Raw genomic sequence first — 27,481 nt, forward strand, 5'->3', positions numbered from 1 at the left:
CAAGCTGCTAACTGCGTTAGTACATTCTAAGACAGAGTCTGTTTTCAAAGCAATTCGCAGAGAGAGAGAGAAGGACTCAAAGCAATACTCTGTAACAACAGAAACAGCACCCAGAGACTCCCCGCCCTTTTGCTGTATTAACAATTGTGATTAAAATAGAGATAGAGGATGTATGGGGATGGATGCTTGGTGTGGATAATAACTGAATGATCAGGGAGGTGCCAACCTAAGAATCCAGTGTCTATCGGCTGAAGAAGGTGTCAAGTGGAAATAACCACAGGACCCCTGGAGGGCATCCACCCAACAGCCTCAAGAATGGGAGAACCAAAGAACAAGATAACATCTAGCAGCACAGAGCCATCAGGAATGTGCTATCTGCTGACTGATTCAGCAACAGCATGATGAAGCAATTCCCATAGACTGGCATAGGAACAAATTCCTAAAAAAATGGACTCTAGAAAGTGAGAACTTTGGGGTCTGATTCTGCAAACCAACTTCCGGGAGCATCAGATGAGCATCTGACAAGGCCCAGCTCCCTCCTCATGTCCAGGCCACCTGGCCAGTGGCTTGGCATGAGCAACTCTAAGGCTGGTAACTATGATAACAACCTTGCAGAACCTCTCTGTGTGTGTTTGTATGAATGATTGTGTGAATAAATATGAGATTGAATGGAATGTTATAGCTATAACTAACTGCTTACTATGATTCTTTCTGTATTCACAATAAATGTGGTATTTTGCCTTTTCCCCTTTAATAAGATCCTGCTGGTTTTTATTTTATTGGTATAACAGGATGAGCTAACAAAAAACAAATTTAGCATAAACAAATCTCAGGATCACCAATTGCCTAGTCATTGCAATGGTCCATTCAAAATGTATACAATATACACCACCCCAAAAGGTGATACTGTTGCACACTGGAAGCTTATCAAGACTTGACAGTTGAATTCGAGTAAGAATGATTCAATAGGTTTAGACCTATGGACATTTGGGGAAAGCAGATATTGACTGTATGGAAGACAAATCCATGTTCCTAAGTTTTCCTCATCACAGGCATAGTCAAACTATAAATAAAATGAACAGTGGATATGTCAGAATGGGTTTGAAGTGATCAAGGCAATATAGTAAACATGAGACCAAAGGCCTGTTTCAGCAATCCTAGTCATTTTCCAAGCAAGGAAATGTCAATATATACTAATAAAATAATTTTACCACTAACAGCAGGTGCTTTGAAACTAGAGAATAAAGTCAATGCTTTTTTCACCAATTTTATACAGGCAATTTACTATAGGAGTACTACCAGTGCTCTAGAATGCATGGAAACTTTGTGTAGATACTAAAGAAGCAGAGGAAAACTTACAAGTTCAGATATATAAAGTCTCCAACATTTTTATCATGAGAAAGCCGCCGGACTTTTTGTATACAGTACAACCTCAGAGTTACGAACACCAGAGTTACGAACTGACCAGTCAACCACACGCTTCATTTGGAACTAGAAGTATACAACCAGGCAGCAGCAGAGACCAAAAAAGGCAAATACGGTACAGTACCATGTTAAACAAACTACTAACAAAAATAAAGGGAAAGCTTCTGCATAGTAAAGTTTCAAAGCTGTTTTAAGTCAATGTTCAATTGTAAACTTTTGAAAGAATCATAACATTTTGTTCAGAGTTACAAACAACTTCCATTCCCAAGATGTTCGTAACTCTCAGGTTCAGGCCTCTCTGCCACTGCTAGGGCTCTGGTCCGGGACGTAGTGGAGTGGGTGGCAGTCTCTCCCTCTCCTCGGCAAGAAGCCTGCACTTGTCAGCCCTCCGCCAGAGCCAGGGGGCCCGACTGTTTGCTGCTCAGCCTGATTGCAGGCCTGAGCCCTCAGACTGCCCGGCCCCAACCGGGGGCTGGGGCTCTGTAGCTGTTTGTTGTTTGGCCCTGATCAGAGGCCTGAGCTCACGTCTCTCGTTGCCCGCTGATTCTCCATGTCAAGCGAACCCCGGTGCTGTAGTGGGGCGGATTGGCCACCCACAGACCCGGAGGGGGAGGAGCCACTCCCCCCAATGGGCTACAGGCTCATGAGCTACAATGTCTCTAAAAGAGCCACATGCGGCTCATGAGCCGCAGTTTGGCCACCCCAGTCTAAAGTTTCATGCTTCATGTAACTAAAACTTGGGCTTAGTTGAGGGTGACCACTTTTCTTTAAAACAGATCAGAGACAGAAGAGCAAGACTACTAAAAACTCGACCTGGGCTGGGAGGCTCCCTTCCATGAGCTGTCTAGCCATACCCTCAGTAACTAACTTGAGCACTCCACACACTTACAGTGATTATTATTGCTATCGATATTTTTGTTCATACATTGCTCGTTTAACAAATAGTGTCACTGCAGCTAGATAAACCCCCTAACATTGTGGTTCTCAAACTGTAGTCTGTGGACCACTAGTGGTCTGCAGCGCTGTCTGGTGGCATGGTGCTATATCATTCTGTTCTCACCTGCTAAAATGCACTGAAAGACAGATAAGAATCCATCTAAATCTGTTCCTCTCCCACAGCACAAAGATAACGGAATGGAATAATATAGCTCATAGGCTTCCTAGTTACAGTAGAACATCACATGTAATTTACGTATCTGTACAGTCCCTATAATTCCTATCGTTCTTCTCCTGCACAGAAAGTTTTCACGGGTAAGTCCTTTCTTACACTTCATCATGTAGCAGACAGCACTCGGTGTCAGATGAATCTTTATACACTTCTAACTTGATTTATAAAAACTTGAAATAGCGAAGAAAGTAAAAACAGACTAAGTTTCTAGAGTAAGTTTCTAGACGGTAAGTTCTTTGGGGGCAAGGACTAGATCTTCCAAAAAGGCTCTGCATTGCACTGAGCATAATGGTTATGTTCAGTAAGATAATTCTTAGTACCGTTGTATGGTGTATATCCTGTTATGGAGAGTAAAATGGATCATGATGCCAGATAACTTTAAAAGTATGTGCATTTGGTCTTTTAGTTACTACCGGTCTCAAACACTCCATACTTGTTAGTGTTCATAGGCTTCAATCATCAATCAGTAGGATCAGGGACAGCGGCATTTAGTAGGATTAGTCTAAACCTCAGGTTTTTAATCTACTTTAAAAAACAAAAAAAACCCTCCACTTTTTACTCTCCCAGCATTCCTCCCCAGAACAGAGGTATGTCTCCTTGCCCCTATTCCTTATTTGCATACTTGTAAGTGTATATCATATGTGCAGCTGTTACTGTATTACTATTATTATAAAATTTAGTGTAGTGAGGATGCAGATGCAGATCAGCTAACTCTGCTTAAGCACATACAAATCATGAACAGTTTTCCAGTTCCAAGATGTCCTTCAGGTTCCAAAGCAAGGTTTGAGTTGTACAGGTGCTCCCCATATATTTTATGGAGATTCTGGCCCCCATAACCACTAGAGTGGAGCAGACCACAAGAATGATTTACTGGTGCCTCAACTACAATAACAAAGCTAAATACTATTTGTACCATGTTGTTATCAGTATACTACAGTATCACTACTGGACTGGAGAATGAAGGAGAGAAAGCTTACATTAAACTACATACCTGTTGTATTAACAAAGACTATTGTCAGTACTTTAGTTAGAGCCTTCCATTTCAAATTTCACTTGAGAAATGAAATCTGACTAGAATACCATTAAATGCAGACTTTAAATAAATTAAGTAGCTAAACTATTCCCCCACCACCACAAGCACACTTAGACTGGTCCACTGTGGGACCGCTAATGGTAACCTTCTACCTTTGCTAATAAAACAGGAAAAGAAACTGCAGACACATCCTTCCCCATTCAGCCACCCCAGTGGCTGAGGGTAGTACTTGTGCTGCTCACTCATATTGTATTTTCTCATCAGAAGCAATGTTTGACAATGTGCATGATTAAATCATTTTCACTTTATAGCACCTATTGGTATTACTATCTGGTAAGTCCTGAGGGTCTGAAAAGCATTAAAGGGGCAATGCATACTGTGGCATTATGCCACCATATTCTTCATAGAGATATTGTTATATGATATTATAGCATAACTGTGATGTATTTTATACTAGATAAGGCATGTGAGATATCACTGGAAAGGTTATTATTTACTGAATATGGTTATCCTATTTGTATGCATGTATCATTTTGGTATCTGAAGTTAGGAATATTGTCTAGGCATCTATTACAAATGTGTTTACATCTGGGGAATGCCCACTAGACAGAATGGATGGTGGTTGGGAAGGGCCATTAGGGAAAACAATAGTTCTTTGAAGATGCTAATCACCCACTGAGAAGTCTTCCTGGGGATGCTACAAACAGCCTCTGAGTTCTGGCTGCAGGGTCATGTGACCAAGTCACTTGGTACTGGACTCCATGATAATACTAGTATTTTTCCACTAATGGGGGTGGGAACCACACTGGGAAACATAGGATTCCCACCATATCCAAAATCTATTCAAGACAGGGGAGTAACATCATCATGGCTCATCCGTCATTAACTCCCCAGCCAAGAAAGAAGACTGCTGGAAACACCTGAGAAACAGAGACTGAGCTTTTTTTTTTTTTTTTTTTTTTGGGGGGGGGGGGGGGAAGAGGAGAGAGAAGGGCTGAGTCCAGACTCGAGGGGGTCTGGCCCGTGAAAGGAATATCTGGAGTTTTAAAGCCGCAAGCAAGTGCGGCTTGTCTTCAAGAATCTCTGCAATCTGCCTAAAAAAAGTTAGGGTGAGAATCTGTTGCTTATAACCAGTTTCTTTAGTATATTAAACTTAGATTACCTAGCAAATAAAACAAATATGCCATCTGCTTCTGTTTGCTATCCCTTATCATTTAAAATCTATCTTTTGTAGTTAATAAATTTGCTTTTGTTTGGTCTAAAATTATTTTGTGTATAAATCCTACCTGGGGGCAGAAAGTGGTGTATACCCCTCTCCACATTGGAGGGAGGGGGGGCGAATATCATAAGCTTACACTGTACAGTTCTCTGTGCAGCACAAGACGGTATAATTTTGGGTTTACACTCCAGAGGGGGGTGTGCACTTGAGTACCGGGCAGTTCCTTAGTTGAGCCTTCCCATGCAGGGCTGATCTCAGCATCTGTGTGTATAGCTGTTCCTACCTGTATGTGTGCTGGTTAAGAGCAGTCTGAAGCCTGAGGGAGGGAGGGTTTGGCTGGCTTGCCTCAGCAATACAGTGTAAAGGGAACTCAAGCTGGTGGGTCAGGCAGGCTCAGTGGTGCCACAGTCCCAGGTGGCACGCTGAAAAGCAGGGGGCGGGGATAAGAACCCATCACATACTTGTGCAGCATTTTCAAAAGGTGAAGGGGTGTTAGAAAAAAGTAAGGAGGAGAGAAGGAAGTAAAAAGGATTTCTCTCATATGTAGGACAGAAATCCTGTTTGTTTATATATGTATAATATATATATATATATATATATATATATATATACACACACACACACACACACAATAAGTGTATATTTTATATTACATTACACTGTTTTCACTACATGTATCACATGAGCAATATCACTGCCTTCAAGACATCTAAGCAACTGTACACAGGACTTCTTTATCACGACTTTAGAACAAATTAATCTCTTTTGAGCTAAACATCGTATTGGATTTTCTCATCTAGGAAACATGGGAGTTATAAGTGTAGTAGCTCTTTCCATTTTTTGTTGATAGACTTCATGGGAAGGAGTTACATGTAAAGTTGCTACATAAAACCCAGTCTTCTAGAGAAGGAGAAACTAACTGGTGTAAGAGGCAACTGCCAAGTCTACTGAGGGCCAAGAACGTAATTGACTTAACCACATCTACTGAAAGAAAAACATTAAAAAACAATAAGCGTTCATGAAGAGAACCAGAATAAAATGTTACTACTTTGACATTCAAGAGATGCAAACTCCTTTGCTTGCGAAGGGAAAGAGACCAAAGCTGGAAACAGTGACTACATACACAGAAGTCACAAATGCTGCAAGTTTAGACAAAACAGCTATGAGTTTATATCAGTCTCCGAGAACAGGTTACCTCAGAAGTACTGTATAGGCCCATGACTAAACAGCAGGAGAGAACTTGTACATTTTAAAAAACAAAAACACTTAATTTTGGGGTGATCCCACAAAAGACAGCAGTCAGGTTTTTTCCTTAGACCAATTCTAAACTCTGGTAAAATCAGAATTTCACGTACACTTTTGAAAGAAACTTGGGCAAAGCCATGCTTTTTAAGTGAAATACTAGATATTTAGATCCTAGACCTTGATCCATCTTGTTAATTTCAATACAGGAAATATGGCAAATATGGATGTGTGTAAATTAGTTCTTACAAATCAGATAACTATATTGGTAGAGAGAGCTTGCTTTATGTGAAAAAGTTAAAACAAAATCATCAAAATAAATTTTGTAGAATTTAAAGATTAACCATGCTGGTTTAGTAAGTTTTAAACCTAGTTTCATTGAAGTCAATTCTCAATATCCAGGTTAGCAGGACAACATTTTAAAATATTTACTCACACAGTTGGGGAGGAACAAACAGCTTAACACATGCACACTAGCTTCCTGACTTCCCTATCTACTTAAAGTACATTTTAAAATCTTGTTTACTCCAATAATCTTCAGTTTTCTTCCTGTAATATTTAATGTAATTGATTTATAAATTTTTAATATTATGTTGAACCACTGAAGCAGTCATATTGCCTTAGTTTGGATAATCACAATACTATTTCATGTTCCATATTAATGCCCACAAACTATATAAAAATGTATTCTATTAAATCACTTTTTAATAAGTCAGCTACCTGATATTCATTTATGATTTCCTATCATGCAGTCAATTTCTGGTGAAAGATGTGTTTCTTCCGTGTTTCATACATGTGGCCTTTCAGCTAAAATCAAGTTTTATATCAGACCTATCCTAGTTGGAGCTCTGCAGAGGATGGAAAGGACAATCCTAATTGGTTTTCCCCTTAATCTCCAATTCCTGTAATTTTACTGGAATTTGAAAGTCAGCAACCAGCAAATATGCAATAAGGACTGTTTTTTTGATACAGTCCATATTTGGAACCCCCCAAAAATCCAGTAACATAGTAAATCTCCACACTGATCTTGTTCATGGGAGGGGAGGAGATGAATGGCTTACTTACCTGGTTCACAGTCACACTGCAAAAAGGAGGGGAAAACAGCAACAAGCAGGGAGGTAAGGATGAAGGTGGAAGGTCAGCAGGTAAAGAACTGGGTAGGGACAGTAGGTAGAAGGAGGGAAAAGGATGCAAGTGGTGGTTTACCTCTGATCTCACAATCCCAGCAATGAGCTGGCCACAGGACAGCAGGAAAGAGGAGAAAGATCAGCAATGATTATGTCTGATCTGGGCTAGGACACAAGTTACTATAATTAGTAGTATTACCATATAACACACCTAGTCATAGTAGACCACTGAGCTAGGCGCTGTACCAACAGCTAACAAGATATCGCTCCCTGCCCCTATATTACTTACTACCATAATCTGATGTGCTCTTCAAAATTTGATTGCATCAGGACTGGCTGAACATATATTTCATTACTACTCCTACACAAAATAAAGAAAGTTACAAGAAAAGCAAACTCTCTATATCAATACTAAGAGAATCACTGATTATGAAGATTTAGCTTTCAGCAAATGTCTTTGCATACACTGCACCATGAATAGCTGTTACTTTGAAACAGTAATTACTACTTACAGCCACACTCAACATTCACATAAGACAGATTAGCAAAAAACTGTTTTAAGGATCAAAGATCCTAGCTGCTGAAAATAAGGCACTTCAGGAACTCCGGTTCATCTCATACCGGTAGAGCAAATTACATACAATGACCACTCAGAAAGAAAAGGAGTACTTGTGGCACCTTAGAGACTAACCAATTTATTTGAGCATAAGCTTTCGTGAGCAACAGCTCACTTCATCGGATGCATTCAGTGGAAAATACAATGGGGAGATTTATATACATAGAGAACATGAAACAATGGGTGTTACCATACACACCATAACCAGAGTGATCACTTAAGGTGAAGTGAGCTGTAGCTCACGAAAGCTTATGCTCAAATAAATTTGTTAGTCTCTAAGGTGCCACAAGTACTCCTTTTCTTTTTGCGAATACAGACTAACACAGCTGCTACTCTGAAAAATGACCACTCAGAGGATATAAGTGGTAAGCAAAATCACTTTTTGTACAAAATGTATTCATATCAAGCTGCATTGAACAAAATGAAGTGGTGGTTCCATAAAGTTTCACTGCTCTAGTCAAGCTGCTCTAGCATATCAAGACAGAGAAAATCTACTGAAAGATGTGTAAGTATTAGGAATATCAGCATAATAACACACACACACTCAGCTTTATTGAATACTAAGAGAAATCACATTTTGTTTACACCAGAGATTTAAAAGAAGCAGAGCATGAACAAAAAAAAGTGTTTCATGAAAACGTTAGAATTCCAGAAGCTATAGGCTGTTACACAGAGCTATTGGTTTTACATAGTACCACTTCTTTATACTGAAGCATCTGACATACCTGTTGCACTGCATAGGAAACCAAATGCCCCAGTCCAACTATACAATCTCAGAGTTCTTTCCCAGTTTATACATACTCAGTTCAAAGTAGTGAAATAAAAATCACAAGATGTGTTTCAGATGTCTATTATAACATCGTTAATGTGTTTAAATTGTGTATATTTCTGGTTTCCAAGTTCTTCAGAAATAACTTTGCAGAGTTAGGGCCGTAAAATCTCAAAAACTTAAATCACGTTTTTCCAAGTCAGTTTGCCTTGTCCTACTGGTGGGACATTTTATGAGAAAAAGCTAATAAAGACAAGGCCAAAGAGCCTAGAGTGAACTTGTCAAAGCAGTGTGGGAGAATTAATCTTAAAGCAAAACCAGGAAATTTTTAGTTCCCAGAAATGGCAAGAAACATTGCTGTTTATCATCTGACTGAAGTCATAGTACCAATAGCAACACACCTCTATTTTCCAATACTGAAGTACAGCATTAGTACTATACACAAGTCCTGATGAAGCCATAACATTGTGGCCCAAAGGTGAGTGTGCTACCGAGAGCGTCATCAGGACATGTTCAGAATTTAAGACTAAAGGGCACTGCTGTAACATTTTAAATTACTTTTACCCCCTTGACAGAGGAGTGTTAAACTGCCAATCCACATTTATAAAGCTACAAATCACAGGAAAATAAGAGCTTTGTCACTAGAGCTGGATTCAGGCTGACTTCCCCAAAACAGGAAATAAAAATGAAAAATAATGTCTATTAGGTTAAACAAATAGCAAACAATGCTTAGAGTAAGCATGCTTATTTTGCAATAAAATGCGAAGGCAGAGGTGGCTGGAACACTGGTATAAACTAAATAGTAATACAGGAACCAAAGTTGTTTGTACAAGCAAAGACTAATTCTGAATAAATTTCAGACTCATAAATATGGACATTACATATGAGATTGTCTTATCCATCTCTGAAGGGACTTGTGTGAATATCTTTCTAGGGGAGGTCATGAGGAACGATGGAATGATAAAGGAAACTTGAGAGGTATAACTGAGGGACACCAGGGATGCAAAGGGGATGGTAGGGAGGAAAAAGATACCGGATATCAGAGACTGTCCGGGACACACTGTCCTACTGAAGTGTCAGGGGGCAGGGGAAGCTGAAGCAGAGAGGATGTGTTCTCATAATGTAAAATTTTGCTATTCGGTTTAGCTAACCAAAGGGGTACCTATCTAGATTAGTTTAGGATTTTAAGGATAAGACCAGGTATGTTTTGAATATCATTTATAAAATGTAAAGCAGAGTAGCACAACTCCAAAAGCTGTCTTGGATCCGGTGTCTGAAAACCGTTCTAGCTTTGCAAGATGACAATCTGCAAAGTAAATTCAAACATTTACAAAATTATTCAAGTAATTGCTGGGAGAATTGTTATAGCTTTAGTTTATTTTGAGCCTCAGTGAATTGATTATTCTATCTACACTACAATGTAAGCCAGGATTTGAACTCTGGATCAAGCCTAACCCCTCTTCTGTCTACACACAAATCATGCTGATCCAAGGTCCCAGAAACCCTGGGGGTGGGAGTATATCTACACTGCAATAGAACACCTGCGGCTGGCCTGTGTCAGCTGACTTGGCCTCAAGCTGCAGGGCTATAAAATTGCAACGTAGATATTTAGGCTCAAACTAGAACCCTGTTTTTTGGCCCTTGCAAGGGTGGAGAGTCTCAGTCTGGGCTGCAGTCCAAATGTCTACACTGCTATTTTTAGCCCAGCAGCCACAGTCAGCTAATCTAAGCTCTCAGACTCAATGCTGCAGGTTTTTTAAAATCACAGTGTAGACATCCCATAAAGGTATGATTACACTGCAGTTAGACTACTCGCAGCTGGCACATGTCAACTGAGTCAGTCTTGTGGGACTTGGGCTGCAGGGCTGTAAAACTGCACTGCAGATGTTCGAGCTCAGGCTGGAGCCCAAGCTCTGAGAGCCTATGAGGAGGGAGGGTCCCACCTCGAACATCTACACTGCAATTTTACAATCCACTGCCCAAACCCTGCAGGCCTGAAGCAGCTGACATGGGCCAGATATGGCTGTTTAATTGCAGCATACACATACTCTCCTGAAGCAGCCAGGGTCTCACTTATTTTAAACAGTTATTTAAACCTAGAGGAAAGAGGCAGTTACAAAAGCTGTTTTAACACAAGTTCTCAAAAGATACCTGTCGCAGAGAATTTTGACAGCAAGAACAGAAACTAAGAGCAATTGCTGCATAAACAGTACAGTGTAGAATTTGAAAGTCAGTTTATAGAATTGCAGTTGTACAACTAGCACAATGGAATCCTGGTCCCTAACTGGGGCTCCTCGGTGCTACTCCAATACAAATTATATAATTTAAGATAGCAATTCAAGACCTGGGGATGTGGTTAACTTCCGGGGTTACTGCTATTACCACTCACAATAGCGTGCTATGTTGCTTCCATCTGGAGTTGTGCACCATGTCTAATTTAAGTGTACAGAATATACAATATTCTCACTATGATCACATGCTACATGGGGCACTCAGCTGAAAGTTACTGCCTTGCCAACTGTAGAGAGGATATGTAGGTACACATTTTCAGCATAGTGAGAAATATAAGTATTCAGTTCCCTGCGGCAAGAATCACTTTTCCATGCACAATGCACTTAAATTTATCCATTGACTCAGAGGGTGCTCCTCTGTTTTTGTATTTGGCCATCCAGTAACTTATGCGGTACATTTTAAAAGCCTGTTCTCCAATGATTGTAAAAAGTGAGCGTAACCATAGGACAAAAGTACTGATTTTGCATGCCGGCTAAGAAAGTCTTGTGCTCTGCGTAGCTTGAAAGGTTGTCTTTCACCAACAGAAGTTGGTCCAATAAAATATATTACCTCACTCACTGTCTCGTGCAGTTTAGTTCGCCAGAACCCCATCTGCACAAGTGAAGTTTAATTATTCATTGCCCGTAACACAAGCTGCCAACTTGCACTTAAGCACTTGGGCACTGACTGATTGGCACATCCAAAGTCACACTGGAAATGAAAGTTGGCATTTTCGACATCTACAAGGAAACTGAGGAAGGAGGCCAACCGCCACACATTAGACAGGGAGCACAAAGCTGAATATGTATATAGTCTCCCTGAAGTATAGCTTGGGGATCATTTACAAGAAATACTCAGGCAGGTCAGATTTCATTATCAGCCTCAGGTTTCAGTCTTGTCCATCCAGGATTTATGTCATGTCAAATCAGCACCTTGTCTCAGAGGGAGGGGTGTTTATTTCACTATACTGAATCTACAACAGTTTGTGTTTATGTAGTGACTTGCCTTTTGAAGGTTCCCAATACACACCACTCTGCTAAAATATGGGCACTGCTGGGGCAGCTAACTGAAATCATACAACAGTGGTGTAGGAAAGCCCATTTAGCCAAGGACACTAAGGCTATGGGCTGGTCTTCACCACCTGGAAGATCCATGCTGCTGAAATTGATGCAGCAGCTGTCGATTTAGCTGGTCTAGTGAAGACCTGCTAAACTGACAGCAGAGCGCTCTCTAGTACAGTGGTCTCCAAAGTGGGGTGCGCGCACCGCAGGGGATGCGCAAGACCATCCCTGGGGGTGCGCGGCAGGAGGAGCGCCGCCGGCACAGCAGCAGCGCTCCTGGACCTCTGATTCTTTGGGCGGCACGCCGACGGCAGCTGGGCTCTTCCCCGCTCCATCTTCAGCGGCACGCCGGCAGTAGCTGCTCTTTTTCTTTTTTTTTTTTTTTGCTTCCCTAGAGCTGGCCCTGGGGGTGCACGATCCACAAAGTTAGGAGACCACTGCTCTAGTCGACCCCAGTACTCCAGCTCTCTGAGAAGAGTAAGGGAAATCGATTGGAGAGCGTCTCCCATCAACGCAGCACAGACACCAGGGTAAGTCGACCTAAGCTACGTCGACTCCAGCTACATTATTCACATAGCTGGAGTAGCATAACTTAAGTTGACTTACCCCAGTAGTGAACCCCAGCTATGCCACTGTAACACTGTAGTGCAGACACTACAACACCAGAAGCGTTTTTTTTTGTTGCAGTAGTAAATTCACCTCCTTGAGAGGCAGCAGCTAGGTCAATGGAATAATTCTTCCATCGATCTAATGTGACTATACTAGGGTTTAGGTTGGCTTAACTACATTTCTCAGAGGTGTGAGTTTTTCATGCTCCTGAATGCCGTAACTAGGTCAACGTAATTTTTAGGTGTACATCAGACCTCAGACAAATCCTCCAGTCTTCGGAAGAGGCCCAGGGTACTGTGTGTTTTTAAAGATCAGCATGGAACAGACACATTTTTAACATCTCTTCCTAAAGCCCATATAGAATAAACTGCATGGATTTCAATTTCGCAACCTCAAAAGGATGAAAGAGAGTTGACTGTCAGGACTTGAATAAAAGTCTACATACCAAACCTAGTGCTTTAGTCACTAAATCAACCTTTCTATCCAGAACACAATATAAGTACTCGGTTTGGGTACAAAAAGTTGTCAACCACCTTTTTTGGACAACCAAATATAATACACATGGTTTTTGGACAAGATTTAGGGCTTGTTGACACTATCGCTTAAGTTGATGTAACTTATGTCATTCAGACGTGTGAAAAAGCCACCCTCAAGTGATACAAGTTACACAGACTTAAAGCGGTGTCTACACCATGCAATGTTGCCGGGAGACGCTCTCCCGCCGACAGAGCTTCCACCTCTTGTTGAGGTGGAGTAATGACATCCAGCTGTGCCAATGAAGCACGTTAGTGAAGACAAGCCCTCAGATATGCAACTCCAGGTTAATTGCCTTTCCCCCTCCCACCATCCCCCTACTCATTTACCATCCAGAATATTTAGATGAGCAAGTTAAGATCACAATGGTCTAAAAACAATATTGCTGGATGCCACTGTTTCTCCTCTTAATACGATGGCACCTTTGTACAGAGTTCTTTCCGTAACACTACATAGAAAAAAATATATATGGCCATATGGCAAGAGGGAGCAGATGAAGGGGATGGAGGAAAAAGAAAATCTGTGGAACTAACAATATGCATGCCAAATATCAACTCAGTCATTTTGCTTGCATGTTATATAATTCCTTCCCCTCTGTTTTGTGTGTTTAGACCAGCGGTGGGCAACCTGTAGCCTGCACGCGGCCCATCAGGGTAATCCACTAGCGGGCCACTAGACTGTTTGTTTACATTTGCATGGTCGCCCGCAGCTCCCAGTGGCCGCGGATCGCTGTTCCCGGCCAATGCGAGCTGCGGGAAGGAGCCTTCTGGTCAATTAAAGCTTACCAAAGAGTTTCAGTCAATTATTATGACTGGATAAACAGCATTCTAGGGTCTTGACAGTGAGAAATTAAACTGTCATCAAGGCTGAGTCAGGAACTCTCCAATATACGGGACAGACTGATATCACTTCTGGAATTTGTGATTGTGCAATGAAGAATTGATGTAAAATTTAGAAAGATATAGGGATAAATGGGCAACAGCAGCATGCAAGGACTGGTTTACGTACTATGCATACAAAACTGAGGCCATAGGTCACACTGTGACTTTGCAGAATGGCAAGCTAATTGCTGTAGTAAAATCAAACTAAGCATTAGCCATGTCAGTTTGAAACCTCTAAAATGTAGTTTTGTAGACAATATGTACAAGTCACTCTTTCTGGCAAGTTAGAAAAGTATACTGAGCAATTCTACTTAGATATATAGGAAAAAAACATAGGGTGGAAGTATAGCAATGGAGAGAGAGAGCACACAGATGAAAATGAAGGAAGATACGTTGTGATTAGTTAAGAGAACGGTGTGACATTAAGGATAATAAAAAGGATAGAACAGAAGCAAGTTATTTTTTAAAATGCAAAAGATAAGAAATTTAGTTGACTGTTAACAATATGGTACATAACACCTAGTTTTAAATCAAACTTACAATCTGGACTACACCTACGAAAAGGCTTCAATATTTGAAAGTTGGGCCAAACCACAAGAATTACTTAAATATAGTGAGATGAAAGCTTTCATCCTTTCTATTCTGACCTCTAAATCTTATTGGGAAACTGATTTGTTGTAAATTAGTTGACTGCTCATTTTTAGAAATAAAAGAGGGTCTTTGTAACATTAACAGCAAAGCCCAAGCAAAGTGTGTTTTTAATAGAAGTCTACTGTTTAAAAACAGTTGCTTATGTGTTCTGTAAAATAATTCACGATCCCCCTCTTTAAAATCCCTGCTGCTCTACCGAGGTGGACATAAGTCTCATTTTGGACTGTCGTGTTTCATTTTGTGTTTCACCACCTCTTAATAGGGTTGCCAACTTTCTAACCACAGAAAACCGAACACCCTTGCCCCACCCCTGCCCTGAGGCCTCTCTCTCCATCGCTCGTTCTCCCCCACGCTCCCTCCCTCCACGCTCGCTCACTCGTTTTCACTGGGCTGGGCCAGTGGCTTGGAGAGCTGGCGGGGGTGAGGGCTCCAGCATGGGGCCAGAAATGAGAGGTTCAGCCTGTGGGGAGGGGGCTCTGGACTGAGGCAGGGGGTTGGGGTGCAAAACTGGGTGAGGGCTCTGGCTGGGAATGCAAGCTCTGCGGTTGGGCCAGGGATGGGGGAATTGTGGTGCAAGAAGGGGCTCCAGGCCAGGGCTGAGGGTTTCAGAGTGTGTGAGGGGGTTCTGGACTGGAGCAGGGGGTTGGGGTGCAGGAGGGAATGAGGGCTCTAGCTGCAGGTGTAGGCTCTGGGGTGGGGCCAAGGATGAGGAGTTTGGGGTACAGAAGGGGGCTCTGGGCTGGGGGTTGAGGTGCAGGAGTGTGTGAGGGGTGCAGGCTGTGGGGGGTGCTTACCTCAGGCGGCTCCCAGGAATCGGCTGGCATGTCCCTCAGGTTCCTAGGCAGAGACATGGCCAGGAGGCTTTGCACGCAACCCCTGCTTGCAGGTGCAGCCCCCACAGCTCCCAGTGGCCGCAGTTCCTGACCAATGGGAGCTGCGAAGCCAGCGCTCAGGGCAGGGGCAGTGCATGGAGCCCCCATGACCGCCCCATGCATAGGGACCAGAAGGATATGTTGTTATTTCCCGGGAGCCACACAGAGCTGGGTAGGGAGCCTGCCAGCCCCATGCCAACCGGACTTTTAACAGCCCAGTCAGTGGTGCTGACTGGAGTCACCAGGTTCCCTTTTTGACCGGGTGTTCCAGTCAAAAACTGGACACCTGGAAACCTTAACTCTTAATAAAGTGGGATTTTTGATACTGTGTAGTGATTACATGACCACTTATCTTTGAATTTTACTCAGCCAAAGTTGTTGAACTGTTAATGGATTACCATAAATATAACTGCAAATCAATTTTATTCCAAGATTTAACACCAATATCCCACGGTATCATGCAATTATTGTTGGAACTATCCCAACATAAAAAGCCTAATGCAGTTCTTAGAAAATTTTAATCATATAAACTCCCCTGCACCGACAACAAAAGCTACCTTGGTAAGCTGCTTACTTGAATTCAGAGAAGCTAGACAGGAAAAACCACCTTCAACTTCTCATTTTGCATTCTCACCCTTTAACAGACATACCAATTTACCAAAAAGCTGCAGATCTCTTGTTAAGAAATGTTCACTGTATTGCCACACCTGTCCTCCTAAGCTGCTTTAAATAATGTTCTACTGGACAACAGAAGTACTACAACATTAAGGACATAATTCCATGAGACTGTACTTCTGAAAGCAACTTCATTCACTCCACCTCCTACAACAGTTTAATACAAACTTGGTTACTTTTTTGCAATCTGATACTTAGCCTTATTTCTTTTGCCACCAGATACACAACATGACCAACAACTGGTTAAATGTATCTACATATTTCTAAATACATTTAGGTCAAAGATATATAAATTACTCCTTAGTTTGAAAAACTACTACTGCCAGCTTGATTTAGTTCCAAATGCCTGTAAAAATAGGATTTTTATGGGAGAAACTTTAAACATCTTTATTTCAATTACAATAGTCCAAAGTTGTGTTAGTACTCAACAGCCAGAAAGTGAGTGTCTAGTCTATTTTCTTTGCCAAAGTTAAGTGTAGCGCAGACACACATTTGTGGCTGAAAATAGTTATTAGTAAAAGAATTTCAGAAGTCCAATACAGCACATTCAAGTATGCTGGCAATAGCTAATTTTTGGCCTAAAAAATACTAATGTTAAGCTCCTACTGTAACATGGCTTTGAATTTGTATTTATCTCTCTCCCCAACACCTCATGTGGCTACACAAATTAGCACTATGAATCACAGAAGGCACACCATAGCATTACTGTCTTAAAACATGGGCTACTTAAACTGTTTGGGTGGTTGTCAGAGCCCGCCAGGCCAGCCATGCTGTTCAGAGTTTGGTCCAGCAAACATGGTATTACTACATATTAGGCTATCCTTCAGGATGTGCTATTTGTCAGTGTTACGATACAAATGTGTCATGGCACAACATAAGATGGCTGGCCAGGAATCACCCTGTGCACAGGAAGCCCAAACTCTGAATGTAGAGACAAGTTCAGGTTCTGCAAATCTTGACAGGTTAACAGCAGAAGGGGTAACTTCTATGGATTTCCCATTTAAAAACTACTGTATGGGAAGTAAATATTCACCCTCTTATCCCCCTCATCACCACCTTCTGGCAAATATGAAGCTTTCAATCCCTACAGCTTGTTTAGCATGTAAGGGCTTGTCGACACGAGCACTTTACAGCGCTACAACATTCTCACCCAGGGGTATGAAAAAACACCCCCGAGCGCTGCAAGTTTCAGCGCTGTAAAGCGCCAGTGTAGACTGTGCTCCCAGCGCTGGGAGCTATTCCCATTGTGGAGGTGGTTTTTTTAGAGCACTGGGAGAGCTCAGTGCTTTAACATTGCTAGTGAAGATGCGCCCTTAAGTTCAAGGCTTCAGTTATTTAGCAAAGAGCCTCAAGAAGTTGCCTGAAGCGGTCTTAAAGGGGTGGGGGAAGAAATTAGGTTTTAACTCATTTTGTTTCTTCATGATGAATAAAACCTTTTTTAAAAAGTTCTCTGTATGTAACGTTAAAAGTTCGTGTCTTGTTTACCCCATTTTATCTGAAAGATTATGAACAACTAGAGAACTAGGAACATAAGAAAGTGAGGCCTGATTGAGGGAGGGAAATGCTTTTCATTTAGACTGTATAAAGCATGGTTTTTGCTAATCCCTATTTAACTCAAAAGCCCTATAAACACAGTTGAAATAATAGATCACCTGTCCCCCACCCTTCAATTAAGGGTTGAGAGGTTACCACGTATATCTGAGGGTACGTCTACACTTTGAGTTGGAGGTATAAATTCCAGCTCAAGGAGACACACTCATGCTAGCTCAATAAGAACAGAATATAGCCTCAGCAGCACAAGAGGTTAGCTGCCTGAGTACGTACTGCGGTCTTGGATGGGTACATAGTCAGGGTGGCTAGTCCCTCCCACTGCTCATGCTGCTATACACTATTTTTAGCACGCCAGGGGTATGTCTCCTTGAGCTGAAGTTTACCCCCTCAGCTCAAAGTGTCCACACACCCTCACACATCCAACAAAATCAGGGAAGGACTTAACATTTCTGATATTTCTAAAGTAAAAAAACAAGCAGGAAAAAAAACCCACGTTATGTTGAAGAAACTTTTCAAGGCTCTGTTATATAAATCTTAATGCAGCTAAAATGAGCAAAAGCTATTTTTTATTGTTTTACAGGTCATTTTATTGATTGATTATACTGTAACAAAGTTGTGTGAAAATACTCAACTTCTTCCTCAGCAAAATTCCACACCATGGGAAGCCAAGGATATCTACTTGAAGTCCCTGTTCTTATGTATGAGCTCGGTACCTCCAGTATCCTATCCCTAATCCACCTGCTGGCAGCACAGCACCAACAACCAAAGCTGCCCCTTGGATCCCCATTTAGGCCCTGTCTTCACTAGGAAAATAGATGGTAACTAACATGGTAAACATTCTAGTATGGACAAGGCAGTTTTTACAAATCTATTAATACTACACCACTTTTCCTAGTTTGGACAACCTTAAAGCAGTATCCTCACCATGAAGGGAGTTCCACGGGAAATACAATACAGCCTCAAATTGTACTAACTTTCCCAAGCAGTTTACACAGGGCTGAAGGGGCGGGGGGGAAGGGGGGCAGTGTGCTTCAGCTACACCCATACTCAATGCAGGGCCATCCAATCACTACTCCATGGAGTGACTTCAGCAGGTAGGTGGGAGGAAGAATGGGTCCATGAGGTCACCGATGCCTTTGCCCTCTTTTCCATGAATGGATGAAGAAAGCATGATCTAGCCCTAAGTGTCTGTTAGGAGTTTAATCTTAAAGAGAATGTAAACTTCAGTTACATCAGATGTGTAAATTTCCATCTTGACGTAAGTAGTATGTACATGAATCTCCGAACACAGAAGATACACCCCTCAGTGTGTAGAAGACTTGTCTGTGTAAGATAATGTTTTACTAGTATAAATTGCTGGAATAACTAGCAAATGTATTCAGATTGCTTATCTGCAATTCTGAATACAGGCAAGGATGCCTGCTGTATCTTGATACAGAAGTTCTCCAGCCATGCCAGCAAAGTGGTACGTTTATCCTTTAGGGCCAATCAGAATTATATACGTGAGGTGAAAACTTGAACAGGTCACTTCTGAAAGTTTAATGCATCAGGAAAATTACTGGTCCCATCTTTACTAGCTAGGTAGATCATATAGAAGAAAAATTAAAGAATGGTTGCTTCAACCACTGACTGGTTTGAAATAAGTTAAACTGGAAAAGTCTGCTGAAAATGTCAGCTAAGTAAAAGCAGCATTCTGCATAATTAGTATCTAAAATTACACAAATCTGTATGATTTTGCTTGTGTACATTAAATATACATACATATAATACATGCTTAGTTTGCACAAATATAAGCCTGTCATTTATTTTTTCTTTTTGCTTTCATTTGAAACATGAACTCTGGTCACTCAATTAAGTCCTAACTTCAGCTGAAAGATCTTTGTGATACTTTGCACTTAAAGTCAACTTTTGTCTAAGTACTCCCTTTCTCCTCTAATTAAGGAGTAGCCATTTAAATAAGAGGCATCTGGCCCAAAGGCCGTTAGAATGGCCAGTAGAGAGCTACTGAGGAGTATTAAAAATAATTCCATAGTTTGATGTCATACATTTTGTAATAATACTTACTAGTAGAAAAACACATTCCCAACAAAATTTAGAAAGTGAATAAAATTATGCTATAATAAAATCAGAATATGTAATAAGTGTGCGTAAGCCTATAAAATACCAAACCAAGCCTGAGATGCCACTGTATTAGGATGTACTTAGACAAAAATGAAACCAATTTATAATCCAATTTTTTTTTAAAAGAAAATTAACTAATGGAAAATTGAAAATGTGTGAAGTGTACTATGTTGACCATCTCTAACTATCTTGTGAAATGCTCTGCGTGGTCACTTGGAAGATCCTGGTTTGATTTTCATGTCTGTTCTTGTATTCCCCAAACTTCCAGGTACTGCCACATCTTAGCTATTTGTAATGCATCCATCAACTTGGTATCTAAGCATTAAAGTTAATCAATGTCAGAGAACATAACATAGTATTTCTTTGATCCCAAGGATCAGGTGTGCATGAATACAACTGTGTGTGCATGCACACATGCGTATACAGACACTTTTGTGAAGGAAGGGGGGGAAATTAGGGACGGCTTTTAAAAAAATAAAAAGGATGCCTTGCATTTGAACCAAATACCCAGACTTGGGCACTATCTGATCTCTCTGTCTAGGAATAAAAAAGGGATCACAGTAAACACTTTGCAATACTCAACAGAAACTCCTCTCCATAATACTAATTTATAGCATGTTCCAAGCCTGAAGACCCTTGGGACACTGAGAAAAGGTATTACTAAAAACTCATCCCTAAATATGAAAGCCGAAAGAAAAAAAAAAAATGGTGTAGAAACTGAAGATAACCCTCACCCCGCTCCCAAACAACAAGTAACCACCACACTATGCTCAACACATAAGATTCAGGGTGGTAGGGTATTGATTACTTTTGAAGGAAGCCCCATCTTCAGCTGGAAGGACAGCGGCTGCAACAAACACAAGAGGAATTAATTTCCTCCCCTGGCCCCCTTTTGTTTTGTTTTTTTAAAATCAGAGCTCTGATGGTCCTTGATATTCCAGGAAGTTGTATTAAGAGAAGGGGGGCCAGGAGAGGACTTAGAATACATTAAATCTAGCTTTTAAACCTCTTTGCATACACTGTTCCTAATACACCAAAATCTATACAAAGTGTTCTTCTCCTTTTTAAGTACAACACAAAAAATAAACAGTATCAATCTTAAGTGATATAATCATGGACATGACTTAAAACAAAGGCAGATGACTTTAAACAAATGTTATCATTGTATAATCTAGTAGCAACTGTCACATTCAGTTAATTCAAGTCTCATCAGAACCAGAGAAGTTAGAGTTAAAAATAAAGCTCTTTTGGAGTTACACAACATTATAGAAAACAGCAGCATGATCCTCAATTTTTTTACAATTAACACAACTAGGTAAGATATTGTTGTACAACTCGACTTTTTCCAAATAAAAATACCAAACTTTAAACTAGCAATAAATGATAAAAGAAACTCAATCAAGTTTGCATCTCTCAACAGCTTATTTCCTGCCCAAAGAGCCCTTTTGTTCTGCTTCCCCGCATACATTTTAATATTCTGCCAGCACTGGAAAACAAAACAATCATGAAATTTGGCACACACATAAGCATAAGTGCCTTAAAGGGTAAAATGAAGAAATACAACAAGATTAGAACAAAAAAAAAATCCTACCAAGAAAATCTGCACAATTTTCTGTTTGCTTCACCCCAGATTAACTTCACTGGAAGCTGTACTCCTGAGCAACCTAACCTGAACAGAAAGCCCCACCTTCTTCAGTTCTAGTGGCTGAAATGGAAAAAACTCCACCCTTTCAGTAAAACTAGTATCTCTCATTGGTAAAACTTAATATCCATTATTTAAAGAACTTTTCCTTGCTAGCAGGTTAGGTTAAGCTGGTTAAAACACCCTGGACTAGCTGGTTTCTTAAAGAAACAGCACACAAGCCTTCAGTTGTGCCAAACTACAGCATTTTATTACATTATTTTGACCAGCTTCATACCAATTAACATTACATAAAACTGAACAGTGAAAGCCTAGACTTTGCCACTCCAAATCTTGAACATAGCACTCAAAACCATATGGATTCACAGGGTTTTATCTAGAAATATAAAAGTGATGTTAAAGAATACATACTTTTGACATATCTGATCAGTCTATTATTAAAGAACTAGATGTACTGTAAAACTTCATGAAGTGAAATTGAAAGAATTCTATCTATATAAAGCTTTGCTGCTTGCTTTTTAATATAGGATAAAATTTAATTCAAGCTTCAGGAACAAATTCACTATTTAAAAATCACAGAATAAACTAACTGAAAAATTAGGCACACTATACGTAACTTTCCAGGTATGATTTAGTAATCTAAACTTGAAAATATGAATAGTCAGTCACTTGTTTCAACCTGCTTTCTTCTGCTAATTTAAGACATGACTCAGCAAAAGCGTTTCCATAGTGTGGAAGCCAATATCTAGATCTTACCAGGGTCTATGTATGTTTCTGTGTCAGACAGTCCGTGGTTTTTATTTTTTGATGATCCAGTCTTTAACAGTATTTTAAAGCTATTTTTAAAAGAGAATTCTAATAATTAGATCTGATAATTAGATTATGACTAAATATTCCATTAATCTGATCTTTATGCTTCATAACTGTATAATACAAAATACTATGTTTGTATTATCAAGATCTTAGGCATCATTGAAAAAAAAAAAAATCTAAACAGTTCTCTCCCCACCAGCCAAAAAAGTCTACCTAACTGACAAGCCTGACATTCAGGGGGAAAAAGTTACACAGAATAAAGAGGCATCTCACATCATGTCTCACAAATGCACAGATCACTTCAGGAAGACCTCTCCCTGACTCAACCCAGAAAATGTTGTAATCTGGAGACTGACAGATGAACAGGATACCTCCCCCTCTTAGTGCCACCACAGTGTGCCCAGTTAGTGTTATATTACATGCAAAATTTTCATGGGTTTAATATTTCATCAGTTTCAAACTATATCCAGGATGGTACAAGCTGTGAATTATCTGAACATTTGTACTTTTTGTCGTGGTTTTTTTGTTTGTTTGTGTGTGGGGGGGAGGGGGGGGGTTAATTTTGTTTTTTTAATACAAGGGAAAAGTTAGAGGGAGGGAGAGAGGAGGAGGAGGAAACAGATCTCCAGGGAGAACAGCCAATTCCCAGCCCTCTTTCACCCCTCTTTTCTCAAGACTCCATTGCAGCAGCTTTCCTTCTGAAATAATTAAGGTCTAGGCTATACTGCAAAATGGATGCCAATTTCAACAGTGTTGAGGGATAACTGTTTTAAATAGGGTCTCCAAGATTGTATTTGTAGAGCAATGGGCCCTTCTACACTATTTTGCTATTATAGATTAAAAGTCCAAGATAATATAGTATTTTGCTATGACTAAATTATTACCCACATTCGAGGGAAATATTTACAGCAAAGTACTAGGCTGCATTTTAATGCATGCACCACTTTCTAAAAAAAGCTTCTTTAAAAAAAACACTATAAAAGGTCTAACTTTAAGAAGGCTCTACATGTGCACAATGTATTATTGTGTCTCATATACTAACTGAAAAAGTCAATTCAGAGGCCTAATCGCAAGATGCTTTGTGAGAATTCTGTACTTTGAACGCACAGAACATTAAGAATAAAGTTACTCAGATCCTCTTCATACAGTTTCACAGCTGTATTGCAAAAGACAGCATTAAATCATAAAAGTGCAATGCAATCTAAGCAATCGATGACAAGAACATAGTTTAGGCAAATAAAGCAACATGACTAAGAATTGTAAAGGGTCACAACGATACCCAGGACAAACTTCTAACTTTCGGTTTGGAGTTCATGAAGTTGCACGTCTGTGAGAAAAATAGCTGCAGTCACAAAAATCTTATGATCAAAACCACCCTACTCTGGAAAGGCAACATCTTCTGCCCTAAAAACAAGTTCTGTCGCTTACACCATATAAGGTTGTATATATTTACATAGTACCTTTCCTCCTGAAGAATCCCAGAGTGTTTTAAAAATCCATACCTATCCATCACCACAGAAATGCAGCCACCATCAGGCAATCTGCAACATCCAAACAAATAGCACACTGCATAGTAGTGAAAGGGGAGAAAATTTTGTCCAGGGATACCCTACTTTTACTAAGTGGGCAGGGAATAGTCTGCTGCCCTTGTGAAGTAAACCAACCCTCCCCCCCAAAAATCAGAGAAGTGAGATAAGGACACAACTGGCTTGGATTCCTAACTATTACATATCAAAGTTCATGTGTGAATACAGCTGAATTTAGGGGTTAGACATCCAGGTTGGAATTTTGTTGCTCAAATCCCTGTCCAGCCTCAAAGACGACCACAATCAGGACTGTTGAAAATGAGCATGAAGGACACCAATTTCATAGGTTTAATTTCTGCACACATCCTATATTCGTCTGGATCAGAGTCTGAAGAAATTCACTGTATTTCAAACTCAGAAGGGAAGTTAAGCCTCTGCTGCTCTTTAACATCGTCAGAGACAGCAGAAACTGGTGTGATCATCATAGTTGCAATCTGCTACTTAATTAGGGAAGCTCTGAGCATGAGCAGCCTTGAAGACAAATTCAAATTTTAGCTGCTACTGTAACTTGCACTGGGGACAGGAGTAAGAAAAGAAGGTGCCTAAGTCTCATTTGATTATTTTAATTGTAGAAAACCCAGAAGTCTATTTCTGCTGCAATATTAAGATACATAAAAGATACAGCAAGTTAGTGAGACTAGATAGCTCAGGAAAAGAAGAACTGAGCCGGTTACATTTAAGTCTCCAGTTCAAACAGAACAGAATGGTAGTGATCAAAAGCTTTCATCTGATGGCTGTTCAGTGATCTATGTAAAAACATGTCAGTCACAGTCCAGGTCCCTATGGACATGTGTGAATCACAAAAGCCTGCCAGAAATTGGTACCATTTGTGAAGGAGTCTTAGGAAACACATAACACTTACCTCTAGGTTTCTAATTGCAAAGCAATGTAGGGAACTACAGACTTCATGTGCTGTATCTGCACTGTGGAAAAAGGTCCTCAGCCTCCAGGGCTGTCAATATGCCAGTACTCTTATGGGGTTCATTCTTGGGTGTGTTATTTTAAGAAATGCAGCTCTAACTTTTAACCTGTTTTCCACTGTTAACTATTACCATAACTTAAAATTAAAAGGCAGATATTTTACTTTCCCACCCCAGGCAAATTGCAAAATTTATGAATATTTACACAAACAGTAATTATTCTTTTGAAGTTACTATATACAAAAAGTTTACTATTCTTTATCATTTTGAAAATAGTATACCTATTGATCACCAGATTATCTCTGAATACTTTAAATTATTCTATTAAAATAGCCACTCTCTCAACAGATGACTTACTTGTACACTAGTGCAATGACTACATGAACATACAAATAATTGTTTCAAAAGTATATTCCAAACACTATTCTGTTCACTTTCTTATACCATGGTGATGGGCATAGTATCTGGGCATCATCCTCAAAAGAGAGTGTCATTTACATCACTGATGTATTCTATTTATACCTGCTCCTCCATGAGTTAGTTGCATGAGATTGCATTTTTCAGATATGCTAGTAGGTTATGAGAAGCTGTGTGGAAAGATCAAAGAATGGAGATTTGCATTTTCAGCTGAAAGTTTTGAAGTTAGTGTTCATCCTTTGATCCTGTGGGTGTGAATTCCACCACCAAGAACAAACTCTCCCCTGTGCAGATGAGCTTCTCCTTAGTGATATACAATTCCATTATTCAAAAGGAGCAAAACCGTCAATGGCAGTCAAGCGCCTGGATAGTTAAGCAGTATTTCAGGTATTCTAGGGTAAACCCAGAGGATTAGGACCAAGACCTTGAAGCTGACTATGTGTTCAACAGGAAGCCAGCAGAATGAGCAGTATATAGATGTGCTCTTGGTAACATCGCAGTCTAGTGCTTGTCTTGATGTTTTCAACCCAAGATATATTGCAATGCTACAATCAAGTCTGGAAATAACAAAAGTGCACATGACCAAGTCCAGCCCTTAGATGCCTGGCTAGCCATAGAAGGTCAAATGTGTTTTTGTGACTGATGCTATAGAAAAGTCTGACAAAATATCCTGAAAGACCCTATACATTAAATACCCTGAAGTCTCCAATAGTCCATAATTGTCAGTGTGACAGAAAGCACCTCACAGTGCTTCCTTCTGCCTAGAAGCATAAAACAGGACAGAGTAGCTGCAGGCAGTTCCAAACCCAGATGCTGGGATACCTGGGTGACAGAGAGATTTCACGAAGGATAAACAGTTGAGTATTGGTTACATCTTTCTGACAACTGTAGCTTCAAGAAATCTCATTCACTCCCAAGGGTTATGATATTCAATAGGACCAGGAAAGAGTAGTGACTATTATAGAACTATATAGGTGAAAGTTCTGGTGGTAGACATCATACATCATGCCCTTTGGCTACAGCCCCTGTGGAAGGATCCAGACCATTCCCTTGACATCAGCCATCTTGCTCAGGTGGAACAGCAGTATCCTACAGTATGGTTGAGCATGCTGAATTCAATGGCCTAAGAATATGTATGTACAGTATCAATGTATGCCCTTTTCTCTAAACTGAAATAAGCATGTCCCGTAAGCCTATATAGAACAAGCCAAAATTTGTTCAACACCTGATTCAGAAAGGCTACTCAAGATCCAGGTGCATATAACTTTATCCCAATTAGCTGCCAAGTGTACTTACGATTCTTTAAAGAGAAGTGATTAATATAGTTGCTACAAAAAAGCACACATTTTCACAGGAACAGGAGGTATCCTAATCAGTAACCATAGTAACTTCTCAGTAGCTTGTGTTAATATTTCTGTCCTCTACTGATAACTTTAAAAAGAGTGGTAAGTTATCTGTATGGGGTTTTGTGGAGACAGTTTGAGTTTAAGGTAGTCAGATGTTGAATTTATAAACACTGTAAGTTCTTACATTTTCTAATATACACCACTTGAGTTATGAGAGCAAAACTATGACAAACTAGAAGCCACTTTCCATATGTATAATATACCAAACTAATTGCTTATGAAGACAAAAAAATAATACAAAGGGACCTGAAGACATAAACACATGCAGGAAATAGTTTGGGATTTCTTTAAAAAAAAAAAAAAAAGTAATGAAAGTTGGAGAAAAAAAAAGTCACAACTATTCAGTGGTGAAGGAGACACCTGAAAAGCAGTCACACCAAAAGTGACAGAGGGGCAGTAGTGAATATCAAATCAGATACAAGCTTGCAGTGATATATAGCAAACAAACAAAAACACTATACACACACCACACAATGATACTTTGGACAGAACAAAAAGGCATATTATGGACTAGATCAGGGGTTCTCAAACTGTGGGTTGGAACCCCAAAGTGGGTCACGAGCCCATTTTAATGGGGTCACCAGGTTTGACTTAAGACCTGCTGGGGCCCAGGGCCAAAACCGAAGCCTAAGCGTCACCGCCAGTGGCCAAAGCCCAAGCCCTGTGTGGCAGGGCTCAGGTTACAGGGCCCCTGCCTGGGGCTGAAGCCCATTGCCTTCAGCTTTGGCTCCCTGCCAGGGGCGGCAGGGCTCAGACTTTGGCCCAACACCCCTCCCCCCACCCACCCACACAGGGCAGCAGGGCTCAGGCTTTGGCCCCACGCTCCTCCCCCACCCAGGGCAGCAGGGCTCAGGCAGGCTTAGGCTTCTCCC

The 27,481-nt window shown here is 40.4% G+C and overlaps 1 protein-coding gene across 8 annotated transcripts in view; it reads right to left on the minus strand.

The window, feature by feature from the left end:
- Positions 1-27,481, minus strand: part of ZFAND6 (zinc finger AN1-type containing 6) — a 48,005-nt gene that overhangs the window by 17,787 nt on the left and 2,737 nt on the right. The window contains exon 1 of one of the 8 annotated variants that reach the window (XM_037910273.2): positions 21,417-21,544. The exons of 6 other annotated variants lie outside the window; for them this stretch is intronic. The gene's annotated coding sequence lies outside the window, so the exon portion shown is untranslated. Of the gene's footprint in view, positions 1-21,416; positions 21,545-27,481 lie in introns of those variants that run through there. One more of the 8 variants, XM_043523547.1, reaches the window with a different exon arrangement.

The sequence above is a fragment of the Chelonia mydas genome, chromosome 10 (genome assembly GCF_015237465.2).
Source record: "Chelonia mydas isolate rCheMyd1 chromosome 10, rCheMyd1.pri.v2, whole genome shotgun sequence".
Lineage (NCBI taxonomy): Eukaryota > Metazoa > Chordata > Testudines > Cheloniidae > Chelonia > Chelonia mydas.